The sequence below is a fragment of the Mastomys coucha genome, unplaced genomic scaffold (assembly GCF_008632895.1).
Source record: "Mastomys coucha isolate ucsf_1 unplaced genomic scaffold, UCSF_Mcou_1 pScaffold23, whole genome shotgun sequence".
In the NCBI taxonomy this organism is placed as follows: domain Eukaryota; kingdom Metazoa; phylum Chordata; class Mammalia; order Rodentia; family Muridae; genus Mastomys; species Mastomys coucha.
The window spans coordinates 42,198,242-42,211,215 of NW_022196906.1; the positions used below are offsets into that span (position 1 = coordinate 42,198,242).

Sequence of the window (12,974 nt, forward strand, 5' to 3'; positions counted from 1 at the left end):
CACATGTGTGGATGTGGATGTGTGTGTGATGTGTCTGTGTATGCATTATATTTGTGTATATGTGGGATGTGCCTGTATGTGAGTATGTGTGTGTGATGTGCCTGTGTGTGTGTATCCATGTGGGCACATGTATAAATCGGAGGACAACTTGATGGAGCTGGTTCTCTTCTTTCCCCTTTACATGGGTTCTGGGGGGTCAGGTTTTTAAGGAAAGCACCTTTATGCACTGAGCCATCTAGCCAGCCCACCTTTGTTTTTAAATAACTATAAAAAAGGAAATGTAATGGGGCTGAAGAGATGACTCAGCAGTTATGAGTACCAACTGCATCTCCAGAGGATCTGGGTTCAATTCCCAGCTCCCACATGGCAGCTCATAATCATTTTAAACTCTGGTCTCAGGGAATCTGATACCCTCTTTTGGTCAGGAGAAACAACCATATACATAAAATAAATTTTAGAAATTTAAGATAAGATGAAACACATGCCTAACAGTGAAATGTGGGGAAAGTTTATCTTAATCTTACTGTGTAAAATAGTCTCTATTAATGGTAATATCTAGATATCTTAGATAAATCTCAAGGATTGCAAAAATGATACTTGAGCTCTAAATTCTACGCACACATACAGGCACACAGTCATAGGAAACACACACACCATCTTGAACCAAACCAACACTGTCTACCGTGTATGTGGCACCTCTCCCCAAGGCAACACCATTCATGTGAATGTTTAAGACAAAAAGTGGGGGTCACCCTGGATAACACCCCTCTTCCTCCGATATACAATCATCCCAGTTGCTCTTATCTACTCTAGAAAACACAGCTCCACTCAGCTATGTCTGTCCTCTGTCACATGAAGTAGGGCCACCTCCTCACTAGATAGCAGTCACTCATGATAATCCCTGACTTCACTCCTGACTCATCCACTCCATAGTCATACTATAGACTCTTTTCTTTAAAAAATGAAAAACCAGCAGGTGTGGTGGCCCATGTCTGTAATCCCTGTGCTCAGAAGGCAGAGGCTAGAGATCATCACAAGTTCACTAGCCTGGTATATTTGGTAGGATTTAGGCCAGCCAGAGCTACATAGCAAACTTGTGTCTCGACAATAACAGAGACAGACAGGCAGAGAGAGAGAGAGAGAAAAATAAAAGAGAAAAGCACCCCTGGCAATTAGCGAAGAGACACCTTGGTGTTGGTGTGGTTCTTGTATCAGTCAGGAGCAGAGCAGGTGGTATCTCCTTTGTTCATCCTAGCTTGATGCCTGGCTTGGTAGCCAAAGATGGTTTCTACCTAGGACTCAGAAAAATCAAATCAAATCCAGGCAGTGCAGAGCTAGAGGAGGAAGACAGACAGAGACTTGTGGACCAGAGATCTGCCCTCCTACACACAGCATAGGTGAGCTGTAGACACCTGCTTGCCATCGTGCCATGCAGCGTGGACAGAGGATGTCTCCCAGGGCCCTGTCAGCTATGTAGCTAGCCTGTATTGTGAGCCACCATGGAGTGCAAGTATGTGGTGGTCATGTGGGAGAGAAAGAGAAGTGGAGTAGCCTGAGTACTCTGAAGAGATGGAACTGGAGACTTGAGGGTGGAGAGTGTTGTGACTGGCCAGCCCTGCCGCCTGAGGTCATGGTGGGACCTGGGTCTGTGACTACACAGTGGCAGAGGTTGGTATCTATGGCTCATATCACCACTAGAGAACATGGAGATGTCCCTGGTTGGGGCAGCTACTGGGGACCATGTGGATGTCCAGGGGCTGTGCAAAACTGTCCCTGTCCCTCACTTACTGTGGGACCCTAGAGAGCTGGCCTCATCTCTCACCTACTACAGCACTCCGGAGAATGGGCCCTGTGCCTCACCCAGACAGCACAGTGGAGCTGACTCTGGTAGGGGTGTAGGTGAGCCAGTCCCAAGGGGGTGAGTGTGGGAGAGCTGAGCCCACCATTTATCTCCTGGGGGTTGGCACTGGCTCAGAGGTGATGCTCCCTCCCAAACCCTCCCAACCTCTAGCAGTCAGGAAAGCTGACCTCAGGGTTATGGGCATAGGAGAGCTAGCCCTGCCTCTCTGCCACTCACCCCTTGTACCTTCAGCAGTTGGAAGAGCCGCTCGTGCCTCTCACCAGCTGCAGCACTCAGAAGAGCTGAACCCTTTGCCTAGGCAGCACAGTAAAGCTGGCTCTGGGGAGGAGGAGCAGGTGAGCTGGCCCCAAGGGTGAGAATGTGGGAGAGCTAGCCCAACCTCTCCCAGGCTGTAGTACTTGGTAGAATGGGCTCCACACCTAGACTGAGCAGCACAGTGGAGCTGACTCTGAAGGCATGGGTGTGGCTGGCCCCGAGGGCATGGCAGCAGGAGAGCTGACCTAGCTGGAGCAGTGTGGAATGCTTGTCCTGGTGGTGCACATAAGGGAGAGACAATGCTCTGATCACTTCAGCTACGACCCAGGCCCAGATCCAGGGCTCTAAATTGGCCTGCTCCAAAACCTATCTCATCTGCAATGGTTGGGACACATGAAAGGACCAGTCCTGCTGTTCCAAAGCTTCAGGATCTCCAGGGAACAACAGGATAACTGAGAAGTGTCCCTGTGAGTCTCCAGTATTGATGATGTCATAGAAGCCAGAGAGCTCAAACCCCACTCATGACTTGTTGCCCTGGGCATTTGCAAGTGAAGATATTAGACAGAGGGATAGACGGTTTCTATGACTAGATGGTTTTTATGCTTTGTTTTTTGTTTTTTGTTTGTTTGTTTTGTTTTTTATTTTGGCGAGGAGGATGCAAGAGTAAAGAGCAGATATGAGGGGTCGGGGAGATGAGTGGAACTGGGATGCACTCACAGAGAATCAACACAAAGTTAAAAGAGAGAGAGAGAAAAGCAGACTGGACCATGCAGCTCTTTTGCCTAATGCCTTTAGTGGCTCCCAACTGCCTTTAGAATTAACTTTTTCTGAAAATAAGACCAGCTCAGTTGTTTGGAAAACAACAACTAAAAAATTAATAGTGTTTTTAAAATTCTCATTTAAAAACTTTGAATTACCAATTATATGTTAAGAAGGACGAGGTTCTGAAAATGATGCTAGTGCAGAAGCAAACTCAGGCTGGCCAGCGGACCAGGTTCAAGGCATTCGTCGCTATTGGGGACTACAATGGTCATGTTGGTCTTGGTGTTAAGTGCTCCAAGGAGGTTGCCACTGCCATCCGAGGGGCCATCATCTTGGCCAAGCTTTCCATCATCCCTGTGTGGAGAGGCTACTGGGGAAACAAGATTGGCAAGCCCCACACTGTTCCATGCAAGGTGACAGGCCGCTGTGGGTCTGTGCTGGTGCGTCTCATCCCTGCCCCCAGAGGCACTGGCATTGTCTCTGCTCCTGTGCCCAAGAAGCTCCTGATGATGGCCGGTATAGATGACTGCTACACTTCAGCCAGAGGCTGCACTGCCACACTGGGCAATTTTGCCAAGGCTACCTTTGATGCCATCTCCAAGACCTACAGCTACCTGACCCCTGACCTCTGGAAAGAGACTGTGTTCACCAAGTCTCCTTACCAGGAATTCACCGATCATCTTGTGAAAACCCACACCAGAGTCTCTGTTCAGAAGACCCAGGCTCCAGCTGTGGCTACCACATAAGGATTTTTATATGACAAAAATAAATGAAGTCTGTTAAAAAAAAAAAAAAAAGTAAAAAGAAACTACCAAATCAAAAGGTAAGGGAATTTAAGAATCCAGATAGTCAAATAGTGAGTTTGGCCACTTTATCATTTCATGAAATGGGTCAGCCAATCACAGGCTCACAAGAGAATGGGAACAAGAATCAAATCCCCCAGAGTCTAAAGGTGGGGTGTGTAGCAGGATAGTGATCTTTAGCCAGACAGTGATATCACACGCCTTTAATCCCAGCTGTCTGGAGACAGAGGCAGATGGATCTCTGAGTTTGAGGCTAGCCTGATCTACAGAATGATTTCTGGTACAGCCAGAGCTACACAGAGAAACCCTGTCTTTAAAAATACAACAAAAAGATAGCCATCTTCGACAGAAAGCTGGGGGTAGCGTAGAGGGCGTATCAAAGGGCAGCGAGGTTGGATTGCCATCTCCGGAGTTTAAAACATGGTCTTAGCTCTATGAAGATCAGGACATCAGAAAATAATCTCTCCCCTAGAAATTGTAAGCACCAAATGGTCATCTAATTAACATATGGGATAAATTCTTTGGAACTGAAAAGGCCATTCACTGCTGTGAATTTGGTTCACTGTGGCCAAACTCTGGAAGTACATGTGGGCAAAACTAAACCCCAATTCGTCTGTTCAAAAAATGCTTCTAGGTTTCAGAGATGTCTCAGAAATAACGTTCAAGGGCAATGAGTAAAGTACAGTTGAATATACCAAGGTACAAGTAAAAACTAAGAGAGAGAATTCACTCTAAACAGCAGACAGAAAAGAACAGCGCCACCAGCTCCATACTAAGGTAACAGAAGCATTAGGGAAGGCATGTGTTTACTCTAAGGTAAAAGAGATTTTAAAGTATCTTCATGGGGGCTTACAAAGGCACAGCCTAAGGTATTTGAGGTGGAAATAAGTGAGATTTCTAGAAATGAAAACTAGAGTAATTGTGGCTGAGCTGATGGGTTTAACGGCAAACAGGCATCGTCGAAGCAGAAGCTTACTCAGTATCTAGAGAGTCCTACCCCTGGCAGAAGACATATAAGAGGGATTGAGAGTGAAGAAGCACATCTGGTCTTTGTTTAATTCAAGATATACATGGATAGAAGAACGAGGCCGAGACAATGTACGAAGCCACAGTGGCTGAGAATTTTTCCAGAAATACTTAAAAGACAGTTTTGAGAGTCCTTTCAATCTAAAACAAAACAAGAAGACAAAAATCGACTCATAGACATGGCATGGTGAACTTTCAGACCCCATGGATTATGGAAATCTTTTTTTTTTCAGGACTTTATTTTTATTATTTTTATTTTTATTTTATTGGATATTTTCTTCTTTTTTTTTCAAAATAGCTTTATTAAAATAATTTTTTTTTAATTTTCTTTATTTACATGTAAATTTCTTCATTCCCAGTTTCCCCTCCAAAAAACAAAGAAACAAACAAAAACAACCAAAACAAACCCCTGTTGCCTCCCACTTCCCCATGCCTGCCACCCCGCCCTCTCCCACTTTCTGGCCCTGGCATTCCCCTACACTGGGGCACAGAACTTTCACAGGGCCGAGCTCCTCTCCTCCTATTGATGATTAAATTTGCAATCCTCTACTATACACATGCTGCCTGAACAATCAGACCCCTCCATGTGCAGTCTTTGGTTGGTGGTTGAGACCCTGGGAGCTCTGAGGGTACTAGTTAGTTCATATTGTTGTTCGTCCTAAGGGGCTGCAAACCCCTCAGCTCCCTTGGTCCTTTCTGGATATTTTCTTTACTTACATTTCAAATGTTATCCCCTTTCCCAGTTTCCTACCTCCTAAAAACTCCCTATCCCCTCCCCTTGCCCCCTGCTTCTATGAGTGTGTTCCTCCACCTAACCACCCACTCCCAACTCCCACCCTCGATTCCCCTACACTGGAGCATCTATAGAGCCTTCATAGGACCAAGGACCTCTCTTCCCATTGATGCCTGACAAGGGGATGGTGGAAATCTTAAAAGTAGAGAGAAAACATGTTGCCTTCAGTGAGATGCAGATTCAGCAACAGCCAAACTCGCAAAACTGCTACATCGGGAATAAAGTCTTAGTTCCCCGCTGTAGCCCTTGTATGCCAAGTGCTCCATGCCTGGCCTCCTTTTCCCACTGGTTCCTTTCTTCCCCATCATGGGCTCTGCATTCACTGGGTCCCCTCCTTTCCATGATAGATCTCACCCACTGCAACATCTGCCCAGGTCTGGTCATTCCTGGGTGACCCATTCGTAGCAGCTCTCCAGGGATGCTTTGTCCAACCAACTCTAGCCATTTGTTCTCATTGGATCTTTGCTCTTTCTTCATTTGGCATCTCCCTTGCTAGACTATACTCCGTAAGTTCTAGAACCATGATATTTTGAACACATTGCACCAGCATCCTGAAGAACTCACGTGCAAGAACTCAGGAGGAAATCTGTGAAGAAGATACTTTTGTTCAAATACTTCTTGTCCTTTCCTACGTATATTTCCTCACTTGGTTACACATCATTTTGTGTTTCCCTTTTTACAGATACAACAGCATCCCATCTTCTAGGTTATGTTTTAAATTATCCATATAACATAAACTGTTCACCATGTGTATAAGCATCCTTCCATAACTTCATTTCTGATACCTTCATGATTGTCTATTATGAACATATCATAATTTATTTACTCAAACCACTATGGCTTGCTGTTTCAATTGGGCCTCTAAATCTTGATATAAGTAAGTCATCTTTTCTTATGCCTTAGCAGTTGCGCCTGAATAAAATTGCAGAGGAGGGGGGAAGACATAAATATACCTGCTGAAAATATCTACCTGATATTTCTGTGTCCCTGTCACTTAACTTCCTCACCCAAGGAGACAGTCTTATCTTGTTTAACATGTATGAAAATTTCAATGCACAAAAAAATTGGAATTTTATTTAAAAAATTTCCCCCTCACAAATTGTACTCTAATAAACCCAGTCTATCCACATTGAAGTCTTTGTGTAGGGTATATGTATGTGTGCATGTACATTTGTATGAATGTTAGGGGATATATGTGTATGTGAAGATCAGAGTCGGGTGTCTTCCTCAATTAGTTTCTGTCTTATTTTGGGAAGAACCAAGTCTCTCACTGACTCAGGCAGAGTCTATGGCCAGCCACACCCCCTGCCTCTCTCTCCCCAGCACTGCAGTGTCTAGTGCTGAGGAAATGAACTCATAGCTACTGTTTGTTTCTTTGGTTGATTTTTGTTTGCCAACTGATCTTTAGTATTGCTTTATATTGGTTCATAGAGACTAGTCACATTCTTCTAGGTGTTATGTGATGGTACGTTATGTTTATGTTATGACACATTAAACTAGTGCCCTATCATTAGTATGATCTAAAGTAAACTCCTAGATATATAACCAAGTTCTTAAAAATAGGGTCTCATATGCCCAGGCTGGCCTCTAACTTACTGTGTAGCCAAGGAAAGCATGGACCATCACACTTGGCTTTATGTGTTGCTAGGGAACCGAGAGTAGAATGAGCCTTTAAACCTCAAAGCGTGCCCATAGTGACCTCTTCCTCCAGAAGGCCACGGTTCTCCAAAACAGTTCCATCAACTGAGGAGCAAGTGTTCAAATGCTGGAGACTATGGGAGACAATCATAGCCAAACCGCCACACTTGATACCTAGACAGTATGTAGACATTCTCACCAGCGACAATTAAAAGTAAGGCTTTCCCCACCCTCATGGCCAACATCTCGTCCCACTTCAAATACTTGCCCTGGTGGTACATGAAGAATGATGTCTTTTCTCTATAGTCTGCATGTCTTTCGTGAGCAATGGAATCGGTGATCTTTCTGCTCATCTGAAAGCCATTTGCATTTTCTTTCCTGTGGACTGCTCATGTTCTCTCTCAATTTCTAATGAGTGGCTGTTCCTTCTCTATTGATGTGCAGGCACTCTTTAAATACAAGCTCTGCTTCACCTACCCACCATGCTCTGAAAGCTAAGAGTTTTCATAAATTCAGTAGGAAAGTCATGTAGTCTAGAACTTGATGTGGAATAATGTGAATTTTTAATCCATCTCAGTTAGTGAGGCCACTGATCCATTTGCTGCATCAGTAATGAAGGTTCCAGTTATAGGATACTGCTCCAGAAGCTACTGTAGGAGTTCCACTGTGTGTGTGTGTGTGTGTGTGTGTGTGTGTGTATACATATATATATATATATATATATATATATATATATATATATATATATATATATATATATATATATATAATTTCCACAGTGTGCTCTTTCTAAAAACTGAAAAGCATTGAGGAAATAGTTTTACTTTCTTTTTCCATATTGTTTCCATATATTTAGATGCAAAAACAAACAAACAAAAATAGGGAATAGGAGAAGTAAAGATATCCTTACCCCAGTGTTCGGTCTGTTTAGCACCAGGGGATCCTCCTCCTCGTGGGTCTGCACGGGTGCCTCTGCACAGGTGTCCCTGCACGGGTGCCTCTGCACGGGTGTCCCTGCACAGGTTGCCTCTGCATGGGTGTCACTGTGGAAAGTGTTGTAAAAACATCACACAATCACAAAACAGACCTGAGTTCAGCAGATGAATCTGCTCATGGAAGTATTAGTCACAGCTCACACCAGCTTGGGCTGTATTTCACATGATAATATTTTTCTGGCTGTTTAGCACCTAATAAATCATATATTTATGAAAACTAAAATGAAGTCATCTTCGTAAAAAGGCTTTCCGCACTCTCAGATCATAATGGATTGCCCCCCCCCCGGCCCCCACTCTCTCCCACTGCCTTTACGGATGGATTCCTTTGTCCTGTTTGTGACCCACCTGGAGTTCATTCTGGCATAAGTGGCAAGATAGGGATCCAAATGAATATATTATCAGATGGCTGTTCAGTTGTCTCAGCTACATTCATTGATCATTCATCCATACTTTGTTAATTTGAAGTCTCAACTTCATCATACACTAAATTTTTATGCTTTGTGAATTCATCTTTTGCACTAAGCCTGTTTCTTCATATTGTGACAGTACATACTGGAAAGGTTCTGCCTCTTTGTACCCCTGAGAGCAGCAGGTAGGGGGGTTGCCCTGGCCCCCGTCCTTGGAAGGACTCTCTGTTTCTATTTTTAAGCCTTTTTCATTTTGCAAAATAGAGTATAATTTAATAGTCCTTTACCTGGATGTTTATTACAATCAAGTCTGGTGGGTTTTTTCTGTAAATGTTTATTTGGTTTATTGAATGCGTTGTTTTTCTTCTGTTACATATTAGATATTGAATGTTTTTCTCTTATATGTGTAAGGGGACACCTAAATTATCCTCAATGCTAATGGCATTTTTGAAGAATCTCTTCCAGGGGTGCAGCTGATATTAGGAATATCAGACTGGGCTGGGTGAAAGGATCGTTCTGAAATACTCTCTGAGAACAGATCTACAGGTCGAGAGTCCTTCAGCTGGGGAGCTAGAGGGAAGCAAGTAACAGTATCTGCTTTAGTCTGAATGTTTTGTCTCTCCTGTTCACATGTTGAAGTTGAATATCCCATGTAATAGTACTTGAAATTAAGACTTTGGAAGTAACTAGTTCTTGAGAGTTGGGTCTTAGAAGAAAACACACCAATGGGCTTCCCTCTGATCTCTCCCACATGAGACCAGAGTGAGAGGCAATCTGCCTTTTGGTTCTGAAGACCCCATGCGACAGAACCCAACCATGTGGAACCTTGACCTTTACCTTAAAGCTTCCAGAACTATGAGAAGTTTGTTCTAAGCCATCTCTTTAAGCCATCTTATTATAGGAATACATCACAGTAGCCCTAAGCGTCTAAGATGATATCTAACATTAGCTAACCACCAATGGGCTGGTACTTTCAAGTACTTTCATGGTATAATCGGAATAATTTTATGAATTATCCTTGCTGCCTTTTCTGAGATGTGAAAACTCTGGCTTGGCAGTTAAATAGTGACTGGGTACATAGGTAGGACGTCACAGAAACACTGGTAAAATCCAGCTCTCATCTGGGCATAGTGATGCACACCTGACTTTGGAGACTAAGCAAAAAGATTGCAAATTTAAGGCCAACTTGGGCCACATGGTGACTCCAGGGTCAGTCTGAGCTACATAACAAGATATTGTATCTAAAATAAAACACAATAAACTAAAATAGAAAGCAATTTTAAAGTCTCGGCTTCTTGATATTTCAGTATTCTTAATGTCTTTCTGTCTTAAAGTTCTATTCTCCCATGACTCCAATTACTGGAAAAGAGTTACTCATACACAAACTGTTAGGTAACCAGTTTGTCTTCAGCTAACTATGTATCTGTCATACAGATGGACAGGTGCCCCGTGGACTCTGACACCCCATCCCCAGCAGTGCCATTGTCCTGTTTCTGCCCCACATAATCGGAGACCTTGACCAGGGCACCCACTGCTGGAACCTTTCCTGGCACTGCTCTCAGCTCCGGATATGTCCTTGAACCCTTCCCTTTCCTCTTCGTCAAAGTGTCCCTGGCCTTAGAACCAGAAGCCACAGTTTCTGGTAATTTATTCAACTAAATTGGGCAGTTGTTAATAAATGCTAATGAATTAATACATCATTCCCACAGAAGCCAGGAAGTGTGGACCAGTGAAGGGGAAACTGAGCAAAGTCTTGCAGCCAAATGACAAATAATAAATCTGGATTTCTAGGTAGTGGGGATCATCTTCCCTGGGATCATCCTGAGGAGGAAAGAAAGCATTGGTCCAAGGCCTAACAACCCAGGGAAGACGATAGAGGGGGCTAGCTGGATCTCAGCTGCTGTGGACGCCGACACTTCCTTGTCTATGGCCTCCCAGCCACAGCACACATCAAAATCTCTGAAACCTCAGAGATGAGGGTGGTGAGACTGAATAGCCCCTGGAGAACTGAGACTTCCAAGGGGAAGGTTCTCCTAAAGGCAAAACAGGGTGCACTCATCTTAGACCTGGAAAAACTTCTCCAGCCCCTTAGTTTTTGCTTTACTGATCCAGGCTCTGGAAAGAGAAGAAGGTTTCTTTTTAGACTTGCATCACAACAAAAATTTCTCAAATGCTCAAGCTTCAAGGCAGATCCTGCAGTGTTGCAATAAAAACCTCAGAGAAGAAGCTGGATGTGGAATGGGGGAGCATCCTTATGTGTCCCGTTGCAGATGACAAGGATCAATCTGATAGGCTAGAGAGATGGCTCGTCCTTTCAGAACACAGACTGCTCTCGTAGAGAGCCCAGGATTAGCTCCTGGTACCCACGTTGGACATTATAACAACTGCCAGTCTAATTTCATGAGGCATGATACTTTTTTCTGGTCTCTACAGACACCTGCGCTTGTGTGCACACACCCACACACATATCCTCACAACTAAAAATACAATAAATCTTTAAAAGCGTGACTATTATTTTGTTGAAGGATAGTAGGTGAGCAAATGCAAGATGGTCTATAAAATTTGTGATTGCCACGATAATACAATATCTCCAGAAATCATTGCTCAAGGCTACAGGTTTTGTCTATCCCAGACTTTACCTCTGATAATGACTGGTGCTTGTGAGGAATACAGGAGATGAAGGCCCACGTCTGTCACAGCCACAGAGATACTCCATCTGGAAGCGAGGCTCTGAATGAGACAAACTCTGGGGTCCCCTCCAGCCAGATGCTCCGGCGATTGTGTCTGGCTTTATCTGAAGTGATGAACTGCTCTCAAAATAGAGGAGAAAGGATTAATTACCCAGTTGAATAAAACCTTTCTGAAGTGGAACCTCTTTGGTGTTGCTCCCCAAAGTGCCCCTTCACCCTCTTGATGAGCTGTGGTGTTCTGAGGCCATTGTGAGGTTAAAATAATTTTACCATGAACAAACATTCTGAGACAGGTGAGAAAAGTAGCCCCTCTTGTCATTGAGTGAGAAACTGAGGCCTGGGGAAGCTGATCCAAGCGTCTCTGCTGACCATCTCCATAAGACTCAAGATGCTGATTAGAATCGCTTTTCCCTCCCAAGCCCCACTGCATCGAATAGATGCATTAAAAGCCTCCCCGGGAAGACCAACCCTGGCAGGTAGCTTTCCATTAATAAAGCAAAAATATAAATCCTCTTGGTGATTCTATATCAGGGCTCACCCCTCCCTCCTTCTCCACCCCCATAGGAATCCACAAACACATTTTTAAATAACAAAAGAAAATTGAGTACCCGATGCAGTTAGCAGTGGCCCCATGGGGGCTGAGGAGGCCAGACAAGGAGTCTATTATTTTGCACCTGTCCTGCCCGATAGCTCATTGTGCAGCAGTATTTACTTAAAAAGCAGAGAAGGAAATCATTATTTGCTCTTAGTCCTGCGATTCCCGTGGCTATGCTCTTTGGAGGAAGTGTTTTATTTTATTTCTTTTTTTCCCCTCCTCTTTTCCCATGCTTGAGTTGCAAGAGGTAAAAGCAGCAATGCCTGGTGCATACGATATGGAGAATGAGCACCGGGGCCAGGATGGAGCTTAGCAGATGTCTGCACTGCCTCCTTTCATGTCTGGACAGCGATAAAAGGAAATGAGCTCAAAGGGAGAGTTTCTCTTTCCTCTTTCTCTCTCGCCACGTCCAAAAGCTGCATGTGCACTACATATGCACACTATCTATGCACGCATACAGTAAGTATACACACATACATATGCAGACATAAGTATGTGCATATAGACAGCATGTTATCTCAGCATACTTTCATTATTCTATGCAATGAAACACACATGAATATATTCTACCTCCCTCCTCAAAACCAAAAGAGTTACTGAACGCTACAGACAGAGAGGATTAAAAAAAAAAAGCCCGCAACCTGGCAGAAAATAAGAACAGAAAAAGAGTCCACCCTCTTTTAAATGCTCTAAGTATCTTCTGGTTACGAATGCCTTTCCTTCTAAATGGCTGTGTTTGCTCCACTAGATTGGCAGCAATCAGCTTTACAAGTGTTGGGGAAAGATTTACTTGAACAGATGAAAGAAAATTATTCCCTCCTAAATGCTGGCGTCCACCACAGATGATGGAGCATTCGCTTGCTTGGCAGAAGGATTGTGCGTTTTGAAGAAGCTTGTTTTCTTAGAAAATATGGTCCTTGGGCCAGAAGGACAATGTCACAACCAGGCTGATAAAAATGTGACTGCTGGAAGTTATAAGTTGTTAAGGATGGTACTTTCAAAGCGGTGAACTTTTGGTAAGCTCCAACAGCTGGTGGACAGAGGGGTATGGGATGTTGAGGTTACGGTGGAAGAGGGCAGCTAGGACTGGCTGCTTGTATTAGGCAGGTGATGTGCCCTAGCAGTCCAGGAGAAAGTCAATACTAAAAG

At 43.9% G+C, this 12,974-nt stretch overlaps 1 protein-coding gene, 1 non-coding gene and 1 pseudogene across 3 annotated transcripts in view; all 3 read left to right on the forward strand.

Moving 5' to 3' along the window:
- The window catches only part of LOC116073539 (NXPE family member 4), a 247,548-nt gene that overhangs the window by 23,735 nt on the left and 210,839 nt on the right, over positions 1 to 12,974 (forward strand). The gene's annotated exons all lie outside the window — the stretch shown is intronic.
- Positions 1,161 to 1,305, forward strand: LOC116074105. Its single transcript, XR_004112076.1, has one exon. It is a non-coding gene; the product is annotated as a small nucleolar RNA SNORA48 (small nucleolar RNA).
- On the forward strand, positions 3,013 to 3,624 carry LOC116073608 (annotated as a pseudogene).